The sequence below is a fragment of the Pararge aegeria genome, chromosome 17 (genome assembly GCF_905163445.1).
Source record: "Pararge aegeria chromosome 17, ilParAegt1.1, whole genome shotgun sequence".
NCBI lineage: Eukaryota > Metazoa > Arthropoda > Insecta > Lepidoptera > Nymphalidae > Pararge > Pararge aegeria.
The window spans coordinates 7554676-7578838 of record NC_053196.1 but is presented as its reverse complement, the minus strand read 5'-3'; the positions used below and the strand labels follow the sequence as shown (position 1 = coordinate 7578838).

The following is a 24163-nucleotide window of genomic DNA, read 5'->3' as shown; positions in this document are numbered from 1 at the left end:
TGTCAATGGACCGGGTAGTTAGCTCAGAGAGCCGATAGACAATCGGGTCCCGAAGTACTAGAATGGCGACTCCACACCGATAAATTCAGCATTGGTACTAAACCACTAAGTAGCGAGATGACATCGAACGAGACGCAGAAAGCCGCTGGACGCAAGCGGCACGTTGTCGTGGGATTCGGAATAAAACACCTGTTCAGCAATGCAGTAATGCAGCGATAGACGTGCATCGTTTGATACGGCCAGGATAGTTATATTTTGGTGGGAGAATAATTTACAATGGAATTACCGATTACCCTAATTTGGCTTTTCATTGCAAATCTGGCATCTAATCGGGTTTTATTTTACTACCAAGCGATAATCGTCGTTTTATTTTTGCCGCTACGACGGTGGAAAAATTTTCTACCGTTAAAAACTAAAAATATCTTAAGTACTTATACACATATATTACTTTAGGAAAATTGACAATACATTATATTTTATTTTCTCCTCAGATGCCGCTATACTTATAAGAGCAATTCAACCGTCTTTGTAGCCCTATTTGAGGGCTAAACATGACAACAGGTTGCACGTTCCTGCCAGTAAGTCAATGGCGTATGTAAATTCATTTGCAGTCAACGCGGTTTACTTTGGAATGGACAGCCGAGGGACATTAGACAGTTTAATTCATTAAGCATCTTCAGAAGTCGTTTAAAATATATATATTTTATACTTGTATGACCTTTTTACGTATTGGTATGTATAGTTGATGTAGTTTATGTTATGACATATTTTGGATATTGCATTGTCCCGTTTCAATAATTATTTGCTTCTTACATTAAGAGTTGTCTAGAGAAGAACGCTTAAAGTTATCGCTTTAAGCGTTCTTCTTCGCTCTGCGATCGCCTCTGCGCTCTTTAATTTTGTTTACTTAATTCCTATATTTATTGTTTTGTTATTGATTGTGTGCAATAAATCATCAAATCATAAAAAAATATCTATCTATCTATTTATACAATCGAAGTTAACAAACTTTTAATCGGACCCTATCGAGAGCTTTTCATAGCATACAGCAAATATTACGCAAATCGACCAACGAACTGCGGAGCAATTAAAACTTTGCATGCTTAGTTAAATTCAAATTCAAATTCAAATTCATTTATTTCAAGTAGGCCTACTTCTCTAAACGTCAAGTATGCATGTTTGTGTGACTCTACCACCGGTTCGGAAAGCAGATTCTACCGAGAAGAGCCGGCAAGAAACTCAGTAGTTGCTCTTTTCCAACATCAACATTTACAATCATTTTGCTATCTTGCGAGAGATGAGAGCGAGGCTGGCTGCTTCCATTCTACCTTGTCATTGAGGAATTCATCAAATGTATAGTAACCTCGCTGTACTAGATGCAGTGCTTAGTTTTTACACATTTTTTAAATGTATGCATTGGTAGGTCAAGAATTTCTTTAGGAATCATGTTGTAAAAGGAGTTCTGCACCTTTCGCAGACGATATGCAGATATCACTAATTTATGACCGTTTCTGGTAAGTCGATTGTTAATTTCAGCTTTTGATTTATAAAGAGTAATATTTTGCCTCACAAAGACTATATTATTATAAATGTATTGCGAAGCTACTGTAAGAATACCTATTTGTTTAAATTTTTCACGAAGCGATTCGCGTGATCCAAGTTTATATATTGATCGTACGGCTCTTTTCTGTAGTATAAATATACTTTCAATATCTGCAGCTTTTCCCCACAGCAAGATCCCATAGGACATAATACTGTGAAAGTATGCGAAATAAACAAGCCTAGCTGTTTCAACATCGGTAAGCTGTCTAATTTTCCTGATTGCATATGCAGCTGAGCATTTTAGAGTTAGGCATTATTGATACTTAAAAACAAAACTTTTGGTCATCCACTGCCTACCTTATGCAATAAGAGAACTCTTCTGGTCTTATCTTACCACCTCTTCCATCTTATTTATTAAACAAATTGTTGCCGAGAGTCTGATGACAATTTGTATATGAATTCCCTGCAACGAAACGTAAAAGCTGGAGCTCCAAAGTCGGTCACCCATCCAGTTACCAACATCAACCATACCAACATGGTAACTGGATGGGTCACCGACCGTCAACGTTGTTTAACCTGTGGTTTTCGGTTTCCTAACTTGGCCACATCGCTCTACAAATAAACACGGTCCTCTGCCTTTTTTCATCCAGCTGCTTCCGTCCATATTCTTTCGGTCATCTGTCCAACGGGTTGGTGGTCGTGCCGACCTGCGTTTACCGATTCGTGGTCTTCCCTCTAAAACGCGTCTGTCCCAACAGCAATAGGTCGTATTACATAAATGCATCGCCCAGTGCCAATTTAACTTGCTAAGCTATGTCAGTGACTTTGGTTCTCCAACGGATTTCCTTTTTGTCAATTTTCTACCAAAGGGAGATGTCTATCATAGCTCTCACCATAGCGCAATTCAGGACGTTATATAATTTACTGAGTTTGATTTTGTGTAACCTAATTCTGTTCAATCAGTAACCGCAGCCGTTAGCAACCATGAATGATGCAAGTATGCAAAAAATGTATGTAATTCTTCAGCCATTACACGTGACTCGGGTGAAATAGCAGTTGTTCGAGGTACCGTCGTGTGCAGAATGACAAATAAGCTAATAATTATACAGGGTGAAAACGGCATGCTTTTTCCCGACTTAAAACAAACACCTTGGTACTGTTATTGAAGCTATGTAGCTTGCTGGCTTCCTGTGAAATATTGACCAACTCGAAACTGTAGTTTGAGACGTCAATTTTTATAGATTATGCAAAAGGAGACGATCCATTATTATTGAGGTTTTGTCTTTCGCCATTGAATTTAATAAGCTCCTATATTGAGAGGAAATCGGACGAATTTTTAATAGAAATATATTAAAAAACTAGAAAAAATAAATAACAATAAAAATACGTGAAAACAGTATTAATTTAGTTGACAAATTTACATGACAGGCCTTGCATTATAATTTTGATGTAATTACATCGTCGTCGTTTTCTATCATTGCCACCCTATATGATTTGAGGCACCCGTATTACATAGGCCCATAATTAGTCATCTTTTATCACGTTCAAATGCCTATAATTTTGCGCACAGTTACAGTTTAATTTAAATTCAATATTTTTTTTTTTCATAGAATATTTAAAATCAATTTGACAACAACAACTAGGTAAACTGAAAATCAGATAAAAAAAATATAATGAAATTGAATATTACAAATTCAGATATTGCACTATCCCGTTTTACTTAATATGTTCTATAAACCAAAAGTTGTCTGGAGGAGATCGCTTCAAGCGATAAGGTCGCCTCTGTGCATATGTTTTGTTTATCGTTTATTTTGTTAACCTGGCTTTCTATTTGTACGTGCAATAAAGACTTCTTGTTCTTCTTCTGATTTTGAAAAAAACTAATTTCCTTCCTTGGAATGACAAATGAATGATTTTTTTATATGTGTTTGTAATTTTTTTCATTTTCGTTTAATATTGGGTTGTGTTTTTCTAAAAGATGTAATAATTACTTCTTACTTTCGTTACATTTTACTGCTGCACCATTAGTCCAATATCTCGTAGTTTCTAGTAATAGAATATTATAAATAACCTTCTTGAAACCATTGTCTTAATTCATCAATATTTTTTTCATATTCGTGATTGGAATTACCTTCTTGAATGTTACACAAGGTAAAGCATTGGACAATGCTGTGTTTGTTACGGATAATTTACATTCAATCGACGAATTCGCAAAACTCGGTATTATTATGTACCTGACGATGTTGGAAAACCTTCATAAATATGAATGAACCTTCTCTTGTACAATCGACTTTACTGCAATTAATTTAACAAATTGCAAGCAATAATAGTTCTTACCGATTTGTAATAGAAACTGTTTTTGCTAGAAATCTCTTTTCGAAAATTAGATGTTGCATTGAATTGAAAATCACAAATTACAAATGTGGTGCAGTCTACATTTTATGTAAGTAATAGTTTACAGTATCGGATCTCACAATTTATTACTATGATACTTCTTGCTTTCCCTTATTTAATTGTACTACTAATAACAATTATTATGAACAAAGTAAGTAGGTTGGAATATATTTGCCAAAGCGAAAATCCATCTAAAATATTCACTATTTTCTGAAGGCTAACTGAAAATAGAGATCAATGTTAAATAAGACATAATTCTCGATTTCAATGGATTATAAATTTGCCATTGAAAATTACATTTAAATTACAGCAGTATATTTCATAACCTTTACTATGAAATATAAATGCAGGGTTTCTCACATCTTAACCGACAGTACCTTACAAATATCAAAGCGAACTATTCACACGTCATAAGGCCAGATTTTACGTCTATATTTTTATCTGTGTAGTATTTTTGATCCCAACGTTTGCCGACACTTCTTTCAAACTTATCAAAGAATGTGAATTAGACGACTTTTAACAATACATCCTGCAATGTAAAGTCACATTAACTATCATCATATCAGACTTAACGCTCTAATAAGTAATAATGATTTAGCATTAAGAATGAAATTTATCATGATACCATATTATTCATAAACGCTTCAAAGTACTTTTTACTGATTGATCTGATTCACGTAATATGGCTTTAAGCCAACTAACCTACGCTGGAGTTATCTATTAATTTTGGCTTTGTGACAAATTTTCCTGTTATTGGTACATCAATTGGATACTTCAACGCTTGTCTAATGTCGTTACTATAAGTGTTATGTCCTTCCAGAGCTTTTTAATTAATTATTCTCAAAACAAGCTTAATTTCGACATTAAATTACTTACAAATTTTTTTTGAGGCTTTGCTTTTCGAAGACTTTGTTCAAATAATTTTAAAGTAGAATGTGTACTTTTTTTAAGAGTCCTCTGAATACTGTAGAAGAATCAACAAGCAAGGTCATAAAATTGTATCCATGTGAGTTCCGGGTCTATTATTTTTAAGTAGGTACAGTTTTAATTAACTAAACTCACCCAACTGCTTTTAAGTTTTATTTTTAAGCGTGTAATTATCCTTTATTGGGCTAAATAAACATAAGTCTACCAAATTAAATTATGTTCTTATAAAGCACAGGTGCTGTTCCATTAATACATCGTTAGAAATCTTAGTATATCATTTCTCTTTCGGGGGGCCGACTTCGATTCCCAACTCTAACTGTTGTAAGTTATGTGCGTTTTAAGTTATTAAACTATCAATTGCAATTGCTTGAAACCTGCATGCTTGAGAGTTCTATATAGTGTTCTAAAAGATGTGTGGATTCTACCAGCGTGGTGAACGGCCTTAACCCCATCTCATTGTGGGAGGAGACCCGTGCTCTGTATTGGGTCCGATAATAGGTTTATGTGATGATTATTGTAATTATATTTTTATTCTTTATCATAGTATAAGGAACAGTATATTTATAGCACAAGTTTTTATTTTTTAGATTTGATCGATCAACCTAACTATTATGAAATTTTATCATTTTTATTGAAAGTGCTTTCAATATTTATTGCAGTAATCGCTAATTTATTACAACATATGATGATAGCTACACTGGAACTTGTATTCGGGATTGTTTGATCTCAAAACATACTGCTCTCGTCTACGTTCACTTATTTGTTTATCTAAATGGCATTCTGTGATGTTTAATATAACAGCTTTAAGATTACACTAAACCGGTGGCATCATACATCAGACCAAAACATATGGTCCTTATAATTTCACTTTTATTTATTAAGTTTCTTCGTACGTTTTCCTACTACTACTATTTTTCACAGATATTTATGTTTAAGTAAGTGTTGAGAATTATTATTCATTATCTAGTAAAAGGCTGCAGCGTGCCTATTACCATAACCTTTATTGCATAATTCTAAAGAGAAAAAAAAACGTTTTTAAAATTTTATTATGCATCTGTCAGTATAAAAAAACGTTCGAATGTAAAAAACTCAGTTTAATAGGATGTATCTATGTACTCTCGAAGATTTACTGGATTTTATGTGTTCTTAAATGTTATTTCTACAATATGTGATTAAAACTGCATATTGTACAGTTCATATAACTATTTTATGTTCAATGTACATAGTGAACTCACTGCGAATAAATGCATTTGCATCAACCTTGATTGCACGTATTTGCATGGCTGGCACTTGACGGTAATATTAAATAGCAGAAGCAACAAAAAGAAGTGTGCGATAACTATTCAAATTTTGTTCTACATAATCCTCATGGAAAAACACGTTCATTCGATATAAAATAAAATAAAAAAGAACCAAAGACACATAAGCTTTTTAAGATATAGTTTTTCTGTTTAAAAGTTTATGTTTATATGCTTTGTAATAGGTTTTCATCTTTATTAATAAATAGCTTGGGTTTTTTCAACACAACGTAGACGCATCTATATAATAAACTGCAAACATATAATAGATTTAAAAATAACCTCACCAAAGATCCAAATATAGACGACAACAAACAACACTAAATAGAAACAATAAATGAGCACGTACGTGCAACAGTAGCACTACCTTAAAATATTAGTACAGAATCTAGCATGGCTCGTAAAACAACATAAAATAAAATTTAGTTTAAAATATTTAAAACGCTGAATATCGTCCCATAAAATTTTAAAATGTAGAAAAATACTCTTCTCTCTATTAAGTATCTTTTGAGAGGCTACTTAATACAGACAGTCCGCAAATTAATCATAATAATAATATCCGTCAAGAATTAAAGATTATCATCAAATGTAATCACAACAACTGAAAACTAAAAGATGTTGATTTATCACAAAAACTAAGTAAAGTAGCTCAGATAATGCAAAAGTTTGGTTAAATTCCCAATATTGGTTAACGTCTTAGATACAATACATTTTATGCTACATGATAGCATAAAACTGCACACTAGATTTAAGCAGGAAGTTATAACCTAGATTGATCTTTAATACAGGGATTTCTTTATCGAGAAATTATCTTACAAGGTGAGATAAAACATGTCAACTATCGACACGAGTCTCATTATACAAAGTGCTTATCGTTTATTATTATTTTGAACACTTTTTTATCTCATTCGATGAAATCTGTCGCAATCTGTACCCTTGATTGACATTGTAAGTGTAGCTAGGATTTTTTTCGTTAAATTCTCGCTTAAAATGTGTTCTACAGTTTTAATGCAAAATGTTTAACGGGAGTTTAATTAATTGAGGTATAAATCGGAATGAAGCCGACTGAAAGTTGTTTTTACCTTTCAATATCTACGATGTTACTCATAATTAGATCGTATTTTATGGGGATATAAGTTATTACGTCGTTTACACATACCTATAGGTCAAGCATACATGCGTTTTCATTTTTATATGCATCAGTAAGTTTATATGTTAATATCGTAACATTAGAACCATGTTTAATTGAAGTTTCACGCTGCGATCAATGACATATTGTCAAGAAGAGGTTGACACGACAAAAGAAGTACAAACGCCGTTTAAATTTTTTATTTTACATTTGATTTAATTAAGTTTGCTTGATAAAAATCTACATCTGAAGCTACACATAAAATCATCCGTCAAAAATTTTATGCCGGCGTTTTTTCTAATACAGTCGTAAACTATTTTATTAACATTCATTATTTTATAAAAGTCGTAAAAGTAGAATCATCTTCTCCAAATTACTTCGATTAAAATATAACTTTCGTGCGAAAATTTAAGATTTTTTAAAAGCTGTCTGCAATTGTGTTGATTAGTTTTGCATCAGATTTATCTACAGTCTTGCCATGGGTTATGTATTACCGAAGCATTACATATATAATATATATTTTTGTAAATCGATAATTTCCTCTAAGGTTCAATGTTCTTTTCATTTCCAATGGCATTTTATGGCGCCGTTCGACATATATTTGCAGGATTAATTAGCACTTTAAATTTAACGACATAAATAACATAAATATAGCATTTACGAGTTCTTTAAATTCAGGTTTATGATTGATTAGCGTTGTTCACGATAGAAGTTGTTTTTTTTGCTTTTGAAATACTAAGTGGATATCTTGTATACTATTAAGTTGTGTGAATAAATAAGCTAGGTTAGTTTTAAAAAAATATTTTAATGAAGTTTTAGTATCATGATAACAATAAAATACTGCTTACTGCTAAATGACCGAACCCGGAAGAGTTGCGGTAAGAAATGACTGTAAAAATAATATACTTATTAAATTAGTAGCTGTCCGTTTGTCCGTCGACGATAAAAGCATTATTATTGCTAATTTGACATATACGCAAAAACACAAGGAAAAAATAATAATTTTTAGTATAAATCAAATAAATGATAGCGTTTAATTTATATGACCATCAATTATTATTTATGTCCCACTTCTGGGTAAAGGAACGCACAATTCAACCTTCCGGGATATATTTTGAGCAATAGACAGGTTTTTTTTGTTGTTACTGGTATCTTTTTATTTTTATTACTAGAAACGCAAGTAAATTCTAGTCGGTAATAAATATGCAAGTGTATTTACAGCAGATAATAAATTGATCGCCATGCTTGCAGTAAATTCACATGAAAGGTTATAATGAAGATTTATTGCCGTGAAAGACAGCTTTTATTAGCTTCGTAAGTAATCTATTGATATTTTGTTTACTCTTTGCAAGTATTGAATTGAATAAACACATTTATATTTAGCGCACGCTTGACGACGCTACAGAATCTGTTCGTCATTAAAAATGAATTAATCGAAGTGTTAAAAACACAAATAAAAATCGCAGGGGTAAAAACTCTAATAAAAATTATCAAATTCAAATTCAAAAAATTTTAATTCTTGGAAAATGAATTCTTGGAAATTAAAATATTGTAAAAATTGACTTTACTTGATTGTAATTAATTATAGAATAATATTATATTGATTTTATGAATTCATATGCATTTGCATGAGATTATTTGTTATTTCAACTACTATGTGGCGTAGGTATAATATTAATATTTATGAATAAATGACTATTGACCATTGATTATTAACTGAACTATGGCAGTGCCTTAACTATGCTTTGAATTGGATCAAGGTATGGTTTTAACGATGGAGAAGCGGGCAATGGAGTAAAAGAGCGCAGTATCATTTACTTAGTTATAGTAGTAATGTACCCTATGGACTAGTACAGAGATAGGTTTTACATGTATGATCCAATTATCGCAATTTACAATTCCAACATATTAATTACAATTACAATTAATCTGCTAGTTTTCTGGCATGATTTAAATGTTACACTTTTACAGATTAATAATCATGTGTATCTACAAAAGGATGTCGTTCAAGGTGACTAAAGGAATATAACTGAGAAATGGCAGAGTCCTCTGCGGTACTTCTATCTCTACTGCGATCACAAACTCGTCAGCCCAGTGTGGTGATTATGTCAAACCCTCCCGTTCGAATAGGCCTTTAGCCTAGCAGTGGACGGTGATAGGCTATTGATGATCATTATTAGTTACGACGTACGAGACAATGGACCAGAGACCTGATACAAGTCTTACAAAGTGGCAAGAAAGAAAGCATGGTCAGGTCGACAAGTTACAAACTCAGGCACTGAGTGGGCATGGAGTCTTCAATACTTACCTGCATGCAATAGGCAAAGCATCGAGTGAAGACTGTCTTTACTGTGGTGAGTAAGACACGCCAAATCACGCAAGTGCATGGAGTTCGAAGAGGCGAGAAATAAATTCCGCGGAGATGGAGAGCCTCTTAAGAGGGTAAATCTGGTGCCCCAAATGTTGGAGAGTAGCGAAGGGTGGAGTAGGGCTGCAACAATGCTTCAGAACATTATGCATAAACGAGTAAAGGACGAATGGGATCGGCAAAAGGCAGCCGAAGCCTGATCAGACAGCCCCCATGCGTATTGCGGTTCCGGGAAGGACGGTCGGGGTATGTAGGAGGTTTTAGTCCGTAGGTCGCAGATTGTTGTACTCTCAGCGAAGTCGTGCATCTTAAGAGGTATTAATTGCCCATGAGGATTTCCTCGTACAATAATAAAAAAAAAAGTTACGACTAACGAGGCGAATTAAAATGACACTCAATAACGTTGCTGCAGAAGATCAAGATCAAAATTCAGGAGGTAACTATAAAACTAGGTATAAGTTTATTATACCTAGTTTTATAGTTAAATTAACTATTAATCTCTAGCCAGTTTTGTCAGTCCTTGCCTATCGCAATCAGATCGATATGACCATTTATCTTGACGTCATAGAAATTTTGCTATATCAAAGCTATCCACATCACTTATTTTATTTGGCAGGACGCGATATAAAGCCGGGTCCAGATATGCGAGTGATATGGTGATACGAATACGATGATAGAATTGAGCAATAGATACAAATCTGGAACCAGCTTAACACCATAGTTTACGAATTTTAACACGGATAAAAGTAAGAGAAATCCCGACTTACTCATAAATGCCCAGCTGTAATTCGTGTAGGTACCTTTCCGGATCTAAATTTTAAAATTTCATAAGGTCCAAGCAAAAAATGATTTATATTTTCGCTTTAAAATTGTCTTATATCCGGAACGATAATCAGTAGGTTTTTTTTTAATTAAAAAAAAATAAATAACTATAAACTATTTTTAGAAATGTAAGGAATTTCCCCGGGTTTAAAATTATTTTACAAACATATTTTTTTACTTTAGGAAACTTTCACATAACAGAGAAGTTAATTCTAACACAAATTGTAATTAAACAAAATACAACCACCCTTGTGACCTGTAATCGTAATCCTTATAAATATAATAAATACCTAGTCTATAAGTACTAATACATAGAGTAAAAAAAAAACAACATAACATTAACAGAAGAACGATTAATTAAAATATTTTAACGCTGCCAATAACCTACATAAAACAATATTTACTTATATTTGAATAAAGAAAAATATTTGACAATAACCGAAGAAAATATGCATTCAATCGCAAATAAATACAATTTGATTGTCTAATTAAACTTAGAATTGTTTTTTAACATTATCTTGATTCCCATTAATTAGACATTCTGAACATCGACATTTTAATTTTTAGTGTTTTAGATAATGATATCTAGTTTTAAGATAACAAGTTCAAGAAGCTTATATCTTACGATAGGCAATTGGACATAAAAAAACGGTTCACTTTTCCGTTCGTTTTTGTTGACGTCTAATTATTTACCTTTGTCGATTACTGATCGCAACCGATGGCTCTGACGTATTTACTAATCCTTCTAACAGGTTGTTGTATACCAGCTACTGGATGACTAATATTATACAGAAGTTACAGCCTTAAACCCCAAGATTTATAACTCTAATAGAAACAGATACTTACTTTGATTTAACCTCTTAAGGCGATCTAATTCGCAAATTACTTGACCCGGATCGGGAATCGTACGTGGGACTTCTAACCTTTAGACAACAAATCTTATCGCTGTGCTACGAGTACGTGCCACATAGCTAGCACTTATGTGAGAATTGCAATTCAAATTTTAATTTTAATTTCAATTTATAATAAAATGTGTGAAGCATTAATTAAATTAACATAATGTGTAGGTATACTTACACTTCGGCACATTCGTTCACATGTTGTAGCAATCAATATGGAAATTGAAACGTGTGCGAACACGAGCGTTTAAAAATGTTATTTGAAGTTTGTTTTGCAAAGATATTATGTCAAAAGGTGATTGGAATTTTTGTGATTGTACGGAAAACTATTTATGATCTTAAAAATAAAGTTATGTTTAATTTATAGACAGACTCTTCAACTGATCTATTTTTTATGTATCTAATTTATAATTCTCGTGCCATAATTTTTGGGGAGTCACCTTTTTTTTTATTTTTTTATACAGAGAAAATGCCTGACGCATACCACTCCGTTGTGAGAAACGGAGTAGTTATGTGGGACTTGCACCCACTAAAAACTCTGTGTGTCCCTCGATAGACCTATCAGTGAGAGCACGGGGTTCACTTGCGTATTCATAGTATAAAATTTTTATAATATTTCTTTTTGTTTTAAATATTTTTAAAAATCAAAACAAGCGCGGTCGAAGTTGCAGGCAACAGCTACTAATATTTAAAAGCACGTGGCAGTGTTTGTTATCGAACTCATCTGAAATAGCTAGCCAGTATTTGCGTATATATTATGGTAGGGCTGAGGATAGGACATAGCCTATTTTTATGTCCCTCGGTAATAAGGGGACTCATATAAAAAAAAACAACTCAAACATTGATTTTTTTATTTTTTTGATTTGTCATCCAGAATTAATTTTGGAAACCCAAAATAAGCGCGGATGAAGTCGCGGGCAACAGCTAGTATATTATGAGACGTTATTATAATACATTCAATACAGTAAGTACAAGTGAATCTTCTTGAACTCATTTACTTACCTTACCTACGTTGCTATTCCTTACTTATTTTTAGCACTAGATCATAAACTCAATGAAATGAAAAGGCTCTTATTTATAAAATAATTAAAAAAAATTATATCTTTAAAGTGAAGGAACTGCTATAATTTGTGTAACTTACCGTTCTCATATAAAAAACCCCCCATATTCATTGCACAAAAGAGGAAAGATGTAAGAGTCACGTTGTATTAAGTCCTTTTGTTAAGCCCCATACATGCACAATGGGTTAAATAAACCCAAAGATAAAATGCTGCTCAAAATAACAACACTTTCTGAGTTAATTGCCGTACTTTAATATACTGTAACTTAATTGTAGTTACCTCACCTCTCATTAAAATAAAGTCGAGAGTAGCTCCAACATTATTCTGAAGGCACTAGCTGACTTGCAGTAGTGCAATAAAATCACACTCCATGTCAGCTTTAGGTTGCCGACTGATATTATACGATATAGTAAATTACTAACACGGAAGTTAATCATCATCATTTTTTTATAATTTTTTTTATTTTTATGTACCAAAAATTATGAATGAGAACATATGACACATGAAGTGTATAAAGGAAAGCTTATCTCTATAAGAGATCTCCTCCAGCCATCGATGTATACTTCCAGCTACCCCAGGATGTCAGTAAGATGATGTTATTGTGATATAGTAGTACTAAAAATATGCATCCTCTACATTATCAGCCCACTAGGGCACGGGTCTCCCCGAGGACAGCCACATTCTGAGAGGAGACCGGTTTAGGCAGTCCACCAATCTGGCCATGCGGATTAGTAAACTTCACACGCTCTAGAGAACTTTATGGATGGCATGCTGGTTTAGTCCGGGAAATATTCACCGGGTTTTCCGGGCACCTTACAAAACCAACAAGAGGGACAAGACAACATGGTGGACGAAAAAATTGTTTCCTTGATATGATTTTCCTTCACCGTTAAATAGAGTGATAAATTTTAATTGCTTACATTTAAAACGCACAGAACCACGAAATGTTAGAGTTGCATTCCGAGGATCGAACTCAGTCTCCCCAAAATCTAAGGCAAAGGCTATCACCGCTTCGCACCTGGAAGTTAGACGTCCCATAATAATTATTAAAAACAAATAATGTTTGTCCATACTCTAAGAAAATATGCGAGAAATCTTGTCTCATCGGTTTATTGAATTTATCGGTCTTAGAATGTATCTTAACTGTGGATGTAACAACGGATCTTATATTTCAGAACATCAATAAGTTTACTAAACGGTAATCTCCGGTGGGACCAGTAATGCGGCAAGAATTGAAACAATGTTTAATTAGACTATTGGGCGCAGTGCTGCGAACGTGTATTTCGGTTATGGGACGATCCATTATGCCTTCCATTATTTCTATCTCTACTAATAATAGGTCTAGAACTATTTATTTCTCATTTAACATTCCATTCTTGTAATAAGGCTATAAGGTATAAAAAAAATTAAAATTTCATCCCTAAGGGGTATAATGAAAGTTTGTTACTTATGTTAGGTTTTATTTTGCGTAATATTAAAAGCAATCCACCTTTGTTTATTTTATATTTTAAAGGAAATGAAAAGTAGGTAGTTCAAAAACAAAAGGGGAAAACGGTTCGAGTCAGCGCGAGCATCAAGAACGGGTGTGTGTCGTGGTGACGAAAAAGAAAAGGAATTAAAAGATTGAATGGTGGATGCAAACAGCGGAGTTTTATTCATCCAGAGGTTCCCCTTACACTTACATAGATAAAAATTGGTACTCAATTTGACAGTTGAAATAAATGTTTCAGGATTTATAGACATTCTTCTTCCAATAGGGTTGAAGGTTTATTTAGTCTAAAAAAAAATTTTCTTTTTAAAAAACCTAATCGTAGTCTAATATCTATATCTATAAAATATTTATACCACATTGCGTGCATTCATACAGAATCTAATGCTAGCGCTGGCGCGCTAGCTCCTAGTAAACTTTTAAAACTTTTATGTAATTTGCCGATATACTTTAAGAGTATGATGAATCCGGAAAGGTCTGACGTTTGTGGACATAGATTATTTATAAACCATTGTTTATAAATACATGAAAAACAAGTGCGTTAATTTTCATCTCATATGAAAAAAACTGTCAGGTCGCACGAGTAAACTTACAACCTTAAACAGCTATAATTTATACGAATTGCCATTCTTATACTGCTTTTTATGAAAGCTGATAAGTCTATATATTGAGGCAATAGACCATAAACTCAAAGAAAAGGAAAGTTGCGTGCGTCAATTTAATTTTATTGCGAGTTAGCCCCATTTAAAATAATTGAAAATTTCAGAGCACGATCACTTACCTTCAAAGCCATATCAGAAATGTTTATTTTATCCATTTACATAAACATTACTATAAAGTAGGCACTTTATGTTTATAAAGGAACAGGATAAAGATATTCCTTATAAAGTAACTAAGTACAAGTTTTATTCAATTTAAGTTAAAGTAATATGGGACGTTTTAAAAGGTTGAGCCAACATGTGACATTATTTAAAAATCGTTGATAAAACGTAATTGTAATTTTATGCGGAATAATAATCTACTCATGACTTCTACGGGGTATGGCTTTAAGATTATACAGAGTTTCATGAAACTTATATCTATAGGGTTGGGGCAAGGAATGGTCGTTCTTATATTGATTAGGATAGTAATACAACTTGCGAATATTAAAGGTATAGTTATTACTGAATAAAGCTTACAAAAATATTAAGTGAGCGAATGTATAGGCTACAAACTTGAAAATGCCCACTATTAAAACCTAATCTAACTTTATGTATTAGTACGGGGCGAAAAAGACTCCACATTATTTATCGCTTCGGATTTGTAGTATTAAAGTCGGAGTAGATATGTGAAGAACGCAAAAAAGTGGATCTATGGACCTAAAGAAATATTTGACTTTAATTCTTATACACGAAAAAAAGCTATGTTAATACATAACAGATCGATTTATTTATCAAATCTGTTCCTAAACTAGCCTAGCATTTCTTCTTTCATTGTAAATAAGTCCGTCTTTCTTGCATTTTGCTTTATTCTTTTTTGTTGTAGGCCCTTAAACCAGTTTCACCGATATAAGACAGAAAAAGGGCCTTTATTATCCTACTTTAGTCATAACTCCTGCGATGTTATGCTGGTATCGATATCAGAGTTTTTTGTTTTCTTATTTATCCCGTAGTTTATTGAAAAGGTCGCTGGCAGATATTAGTCTCCAGTTTAAGAGTAAAGTGGTCAAATATGGGATCTTTCTGATTTTATCATGTTTATTCGTCAACTATTGTGTTTTATAATAAGGGATTTTGGTTTAAAGTTGCAAGTTCTATTTTTTGTATTTACATACTTATAGATATGCACATTTTCAATTTGCATATTCAAGTTTAGAGGCATAGGTACCTACATGGATATAATTTGAAAAATGACAGACTTTCATGAACATTCAGGAGTTCATTTCATTTCAGAATTTTTAGAAATTTTCTTAGTGCGCGTCTACGTCCTAACAGAAACCTACTGTCAAAATTCCAATTTTCTAGCCCCAGAGGCTATGTGTTGATTAACAATCAGTCAGGAATTATATTTATGTAGGTATATATAGATATAGAATTTAGAAGAGATAGAGTAGCGCAGAGTGGGAATGTATATAAACATCTGATGTCAAAAAAGCTCAGCGGAGAGCACAGATAACACCGAGCACAGGTTTCGATGGAACTTTTTAGTTAGTTAAGAAGAGGACTTTGCTAGAGTAAACATATAGTGAAAGATGAGAAAACAGAAACTGTGTGCAGTCTAGTGTATCTCGTATAATATAGGTTTCCTTATTTATATTTTATTGGTTGTCTTTACGTTCATGCTTAAAAAATTACATGAGTAGCTTCATGTCATTTTTAACGCGCGTTATTGTTGTCGCGCGTCGGGGGTTTGAAATAATATTTTCGATGTTTTTTATTTCTACACTTATTATAAAATAATTGCCTGGTCAAATGGTTAGCATGTTCGACTGCGGATCACGAGGGCCTAGGTTCTATTGGTTGTTTCTATCAAGAAATTCCTAGTACTAGCTCGGAGTTTGGAAATCTGCGGTGATTAACCCCCGTGCCTCGGTGAACACGTTAATATGTCAGTCCTGCTCCTGAACTCTTTCCAATCGTGTCGGAGCTCCCGTCTCATCGGACTATTAGAGTAAGGGCATAGAAAGTGCATCTGCGTTTGCGCACACATTTGTGCACAATAATATCTGCTGGAATATTTCTCTGCTGATTGATCACCGTGGCTGAAATCGGTCAGGGAAACTGTTTTTTTTTAAGTATAAAAAGCATACATAATAAAATCTTACGTAATATAACAATGGTAGCTATAAAATATTTGAATATGACGAATTTAAAATTAGAAAGATATTATACAAGTAGATTAAGTGTTATCAAAAAGCTACTGTTTTGCTAGGAATTAGTTGTTATCAAATAGGTATATAATATTTTAAAAGATAGGTAATGATTTGCCTATTCCATAATAATATAACTAAATAATATTTGAGGGTTCCGTAATTCATGAAAAATTAATGCATAAACGATAAAAGAGCTCGAGTATACATCGCTCTAATATTATATCTTATTAAGGATTTATTGACTATGTCAAAAACAAGAAAGAACTTAAACTTAGACACACTATAAAAAAATATATTATGAAGGTCCTAAGTCCGCATACCTTAATATATACTATAGAACCCGCAAAAGGGAAAAAGGTACCTATACTATATAGTACGGAACCCTACAGCGATTTCAACTCGTACTTAAACGGTTTTTATCTTGATTAGATCTGGCTATTTTATCATAAAATTACAAAAAAACACAACTTCTTAATAAACTGAGGCCAAGCCCAAAACATAGTTAGTATACCTACTTAGACGTTTAATATCAAGAAAAAAATCCCTTGAAAATATATTTCTTTTAATATACAGTAGGGATATTTATTTTGATCCAAGTCTGTCCGTTTGTCGTTACTTTTACAAACCGTTCAGAATTAGTAGATAGAAGTAAAAGAAGCCGACAAGAAAATCGTAGGCTTCTTTTTATGTCAGGAAAACGAACGGTTTCCATAGGATTAGCAAAAATGCGTTATAAACTTGAACGAAGAAAGCGGGCAACAGCTAGTTAGCCGTAGTGTAGTGTTCTGATAAAGATCGATGCATTAACTAAGCCGAACATAGGAAACAAGCAAGCAAACAAACAAAGAAACAAAGAACAAACATATTTGCATTTATAACAATAGTATGGATTAGATTATTTTTTAAAGGATGCACAATTGCTGTTATCGATCCATATTAAACCTGATCTAGATGGCGGGAAAAACGCATGCCGGAAGGGCATTCCACACCATAGCGGCGAGTGAGCTTTGGTTTTATAACGTTGACCCAAATTGGCGATGGGTGACGAGTCTCACGGTATGTGGTTAGACCCATTTATTATTCACTAATACGTGATAGTAAGCGAAAACTCTATCCATATGTATAAATATATAGTTGTCTATCTTTCGAATTACTATACTATTACGAGTGTGTGAGATGAGATCGGCCGCTTTTCCAGAATGCAGTTTTACACTAACAAAAACATTAACTCTACGTGCTTACCTTAGATTACACAAAAAGCAATAGTCGGAAAAAGAAATCCATATCGACTACCCGGAATCGCTACTAGGAACACTAGTACACGAAGCGTGTCGTCTAACGAACTTTAATTACAGTAAAACTATACCCCACACTATAACTCACGGTCACTAATTAGAATTCTAAGCATCATCTCTCTCACTACATACTCATAGTCTCTTCTCTCAAGTCTCATCATCATAAATAGCATAAAACAATCCACTGCTCGACTAAAGGCCTCTCCCAACGAGAGGGTTTGCCTTTTACAATCACCAAGCTGGGCAGATGGGCTATTGATCGCCGTAGATGGTACTAGTAGCCCATAAAACGCTGCTGCCCGTTATCCGATATTCTCCCTTAATCCTCGTAAGACACCCGCAGGAAAAGAAGGGGTGGTGGCGTGTTCTGATAGACACCACACGGCACAACTACCAATAACGATAAACCACGCTGCTCTAATACCTACGGGTTTGTGGAGGTTTAACAAATATAACCACAAGTTAGGGATATAATTACCGAAAGCCACGTCATTTTATCATCCTCAGCATCAAGGCTGCCAGTCCACCGAAAAGCTGCTGAGCTGAGAAAAGGACTAATGCGGAGCGGAGTTGCGTACTGTGTCTGTCGACCAGAGCGGAGCAAGGCTGCGGAGCGAAGGGAGAAAGTAATACGGAGCGGAGTTGCTGTATTTTCAATATGCGGAGTTAGGCAGCAAGTACGCGACGATTTCCCCGCATGTGATTCTTCGCCCCGATTCCCCGCTCCGCTTACCGGTTTATACGAATTTTTAAACTAGCTCACAAGTCCCTGTTCACTTAAGAGGACCGGAGATTTTGTGCAATCCTATTGGTTATTATTTCTCAGTTTCTCGGCTCCGCTACCTCGCTCCGCTCCGTTGGACTGGCAGCCTAATTAATAGTTATCACACTGATGGGTGCATGCCTCCTCACACATAGATAGGGGATTTAGAGTTCTGACTCACCAGTCACCATGCTACACTCCATGATCCAGGAGTGGAGATGTTTGTAACTAATCAATCAATTATCGTTATCTTAACAGCTCCTCATCTCCGTTAACCTTTCAAGCGAGACGAGCTTCGTCAAGAGATCTGGACTTGCACACTGGCTAAGTCATCCTTATAAACAGCAATTATTCCGGATCCAAAATGATCGCTATATGCGTCTCATTTTTTAATGTAAGTGTCATATTATTACATATGCTACTTAGTGGTAAACGTCTGAAAACTTTTTAGTTGTAACCGAATATAGTTAAAAAACTTTATTTTCACTACTCGATGAGTGCAAAAATCTGACATAAAATTATCTTGTTTACAGAAGAAGAATATTTACCTACCAATGAAATGTATGTAAAAACTATACTTACCTACCTATCTGTTACATTTAAGTTACAATCAAGATACCGAGATTATCAAACAGATTAAAATAAACTAGGATATCATGCATGTCAAATGTCAGTCACACTTGGGACAGCACGATAATCAAATTATCACACTATACGTAAATGTACAAGTTTGTGAAGATGCTTCGGTGTTTGTTACTTACTTACGCATGACTATATTTGTAATCGCTGTAAAACATTTTAAATACCATGGGAAAACCGAGTCATAGATAAGTTACTCAAGGCTTAAGATAATGCTAACGGCATTGAGCGTTCTAACGGATTTAACTTATTAAAGAATTAACAAATCTAAATTAGTTGTCTTAATTTCGCAAAAAAGTAATTTAACTGTTCACATATATTTTCTAAAAGCGAAGCGGTGTTAGTCTACTGGATAGATGTCTTAATAACAGTGTCTTGTTATTAAGATTTATATGGCCTAGTGGTTACAGTTTCGACCACCTTTTCGGCACGCATACCTATCTGTCTTTTCGGAGTTATTATGTACGTTTTTAAATAGATCAATTAAAATATCACTTCCTTTAGCGTTGGAGGAAAACATCGTAAGAAAATGCATGCATGAGAGTTCTCCATAATATTCAAAAAGCCGTGAGAAATTTACCGATGCACATAGCCAACGTGGTGGACTACGACCTGAGTCCTTCTCATTTCGAAAGAAGACCTCTGTAATGGGCTGGTAATAGCTTGATAATAACGATAATGACATATTTTGTGCTAAACACACGAAAATGTATTTAGCACTATTATCTAGAATTAGCGTTCTAAAATTTAGAGATGATTTTCCTTATCATTAGCGTGCTTTTTAGCACGCTAATGATAAGTGCATCTTCAAAATATGAGAAGTGAAAATCACTTCTCATATTTTGAAGATGCATAAGTACCGACCCCGGCTTTTTTGAAAGAGTGATCTTTATTTTAACGACTTATTCGGACAACTTTCTTGGATCATACAGTATCCTATAAGTGAAGTACGAAGTTCCGGCTAAAAAATTCTGTCGCGCAAATGATTGGTTAATTTACAGCCACAGTAAATTATTTAGGGCTCCCGGTAAAAAAACCGGGATTACGTTTAGCAGACGGCCACAACCCAAAAGTATGAATCTCCAGGTTTCCCGCGCTTTCACAATAGCAGACAAACCGAAACTTATCATAGAAATAAAGAATGAACTATGTGACTTATTTAAACCTGGTTAAGTAAAGAAAGAGCTTAACATTTAAATAAATTGGTGCAAGATCTGATCTGATCTGATCTGATCTGATGTGCCTATTATGCATCAATTGTTTTTGTTAAGTAGGTAAATTAAACAATCTCCAACTATTAGGTACTTAAAAGGGCTTTAACTTAAAGCAAACTACTGATTAACCTAACCGCCATTACTGTGCGAGTTATTTTTAGATTCCGCACAGAGATCACGACTTTGTCTGCCGTAATGTAAATGAATACAGACTGTTTGTGTGTGACTCGACTGTGGAGCCGGCACGAAACAATGCACGTATGTATTATCTCAATTACATAACCTATAAATTAACAATGCACTTAAAAAGCAAAAGTAGAAAACCTTTCTCACCGAGTCCACGTCGAAACGGCTTCCACATTTCCCAAATCATTGTATTGCACTATAAAGTTTATAACAAAATGAGGTTATGTTAGGACATTATCACATCATTTTGACAGGTGACGTGCGACAATACTGCCACCTGCACGCAGTGGTGTGCACACGCTGCTCGGGTTCCCAGTTTCGCGTACTATTTCGTTGGATTATTGTCATAGTTTAGGTAATGGAGAGGAGCACGGCGCTTGGCATCGCGGCCAATGAACGGCGTACGCCACGTCAAGGTCACTGGAGGCGAAACTAGCGGCGCGCGACGCCGATAGAGGGCAGCCTGCGATGGATACGAGCAGCTACCTCGCCGCCCGTATGGCAACTAAACAGAGACTGTAAGCCAGCATGATGCGCCGATAAGCGGTATATGGTATAAATAAAAACGCCGCGTTGTGAATATGAATGAATGCGCAGCGAATTTACGTCATTTACCCATCATTAATTACATACAATGTGGGTGAAAACTATTTAGAAGCTTGCCTCTATTATAAAATATTTTTATCATGCCCCTTTAAAACACCTACCATAAGCGAGACGCGAAGCAAGCCAAGCATTGTATTTGAATTACAGCATTGAATTTCTGATTGCATTGAGGTTTTAAGACTTGCATTTATTGCACTTCCTGCGTACCTACTAATGCCGAATGAAATGTACTGCAGCAAAATGTGTAGGCACTGAAATTAGAATGTTAGCTTATCAAAAACTATTAATTCATTCGCTCGTTATGACGATTACCTAAATGATCGTTTAACCCTCAGTGCACCAGGGCTGCAGCAGTAGTTTTCCATTTACTCTGGTATTAAAGCTTCCACCCTAACATATTCCACAGAAGTAAGTGCCGCTCTTATTTTTCAGGGTGGCATTGCTTGACCTCTTCTTCCATGTATTCGCTGGTTGACTGACGCCGGTATTGAGCAACCTTGCTAAATAAGTAATCAGTTGATGTGTTTGAAAAGATGAGTGTTATACATGGAGAAGTGGTGTGTAGCTTGTCAGAAAAGCTACAGAACAAGGTAGCAACACTTTATCTTCGGGCAGGTTCTTTCTTCCACCATTGAAACGCTAATTATGTAAAAAATACTAATTATTTTATGCTAAAAGTATTAATTAATAATTGTTAGCGCTTGTGTTAATCCAACTCATTGCCATAAGCGTTAACAATGTCAGATCACAAATTCCAGAATTAGTCCTGATGTTTTTGGATTGGAAAACATCGGCTTCTCGGCTAGTCCAACTTTCAACAATCTCTACGTTCACTGTATCAGCGCGACGTTTAACTTTGAAATATCGAACGTGCCACGTGGAACTTTGAAATATTGTACGGTAAGTCTGCGGGTTCCCAAGTTATACTTAGATAAGTATATTGGTTCTTAATGACATCAATTATTACTCTGCACGAATTGTATTCCGTGTCTACAAGAGTAAATTCGTAAATAAAGCGTAAAAAAAAAACCGAGTTCTGATATTAAGTTTTCAGTGTTTTAAATCTTGCCCATAGTTTATGAGTAAGAATTAGTAAATCCTTGATGGGATCCTTTTTTCAATTGTGTTCATTATCTTGTGTGTGTTTAGTGGAATATGTGGCCACCGACTACGCCTATTTTTTAAATATTATATTTTTTTAATCTTTGTTCTTCAATCAGGGCTTCAAACTCTTTAAAGTACGTGCTTATTTGTTTTCAATTGTGGGAATCGAATCCACGGCCTTGGACTCAGAAAGCACGAACGCTGCCGACTACGCCAATTGGCAGTCAACGACTACGACTGAGCCATAGCGAGAAATGCCCAGGGGCTGGCTCTAGGGAATATATATATACTCAATCTACTACTTCTAGAAAACTTCGATCGATAAAAAAACTATTATTATTAATTGTTTAACTAATAATAAGGATATTATAGGTACCTATTAAACATCGTCATTCGTTCTGGCCAAAATATTAACCTTCAGCTGTTTATACGCCTTAGAAAAATTCTATTTTCCCGTCGTTAAATTGTTTATCACCTTATAGTAGCAGTGACATGCTTAAATAGGTCTAATAGACAAGTGTAACTCTTAATATAGTATTTAGAAAAAGCAATATTTGAACTACAAAATATAAAAAAATTATATTACTTTAAAAACCGAAATAATACTTAACAGGCGTTAGAGGTACAGTATGTACTGTCTCTGAGGCTTATTTGTGACACCGAAAACCTAATCGTTTTTGAGCAAACCGCTGCCATAGTTTTTGCTGAAAGAAATCAGATATAGCCCTGACATCGCATGCAAAATTATAATCAACGTCTTGTGTGTTTATTTGTAAACGCCGGTAAACGCAGCGTTGGTAGATCCCTGACGAGGTGGACGGATGACATCAAGCGAGTCGCATGGAGCCATTGGACCCAAGCGGCACAAGACCGTGGTATTGGGGACTTCCTACAAAAGACCTACGTGCAGCAGTGGACGTCCGTTGGTCGACATTATGATGTTAATGATACTAGCTAGAAGCTGAGCCCCGCGGTTTTACACTAGTCAAATATAGATCGTACCTACCCTGCAATCTTTCCCAATAAACTGGTTAACTTATGCATTTAAATATTGTTTCTATCACGTGGTTAGGTTCCAGACATACAATCAAACTCTTAATCTTTATAATATTGAGCATTATCGGTTGCCCGCGGCTTCGTTCGCGTGGTAATTTTCATGAGTAGGTATGTTATGTTATTTTCTGATCCCTTAACTACGACTAGTGATTGGCGCAGTGGTCAGCAATCCTGCTTTCTGAGTACTTTGACGATATAGTTCGTCCAAAAAATATGAAACTATGCGCTGTGACCGTGACTATATCGTCAAACTTTATTTTCTAATAAAATTGTAAGTCTTGTAGAATATTCGTCTGTGGCTAAATAAAGTACTCTCTAGAAGTTATTTGGACGATCTTACAAAGTGGTATAAAGAGTTGTCCGCCAACCACGCCTCACGTAATGTTGGTTGGCGGACACGGCACAGTTTTTAATCAGACATCACGGGGTGAATCATTATTAGGATGATGATAAAAAGTATTGTTGCTAATTGCTACCAACTTACTTAAGGGACAAATTAAAGAGATCTATTGGTTTCGAT

At 34.6% G+C, this 24163-nt stretch overlaps 1 protein-coding gene across 2 annotated transcripts in view; it reads right to left on the bottom strand.

The window, feature by feature from the left end:
* LOC120631169 (cGMP-dependent protein kinase, isozyme 2 forms cD4/T1/T3A/T3B) overlaps positions 1–21368 on the bottom strand; it is a 205347-nt gene extending 183979 nt beyond the window's left edge. For both annotated transcript variants that reach the window (XM_039900630.1, XM_039900629.1), the window contains exon 1: positions 21025–21368. The gene's annotated coding sequence lies outside the window, so the exon portion shown is untranslated. The remainder of the gene's footprint in view (positions 1–21024) is intronic.
* Positions 21369–24163: the final 2795 nt, after the last annotated feature.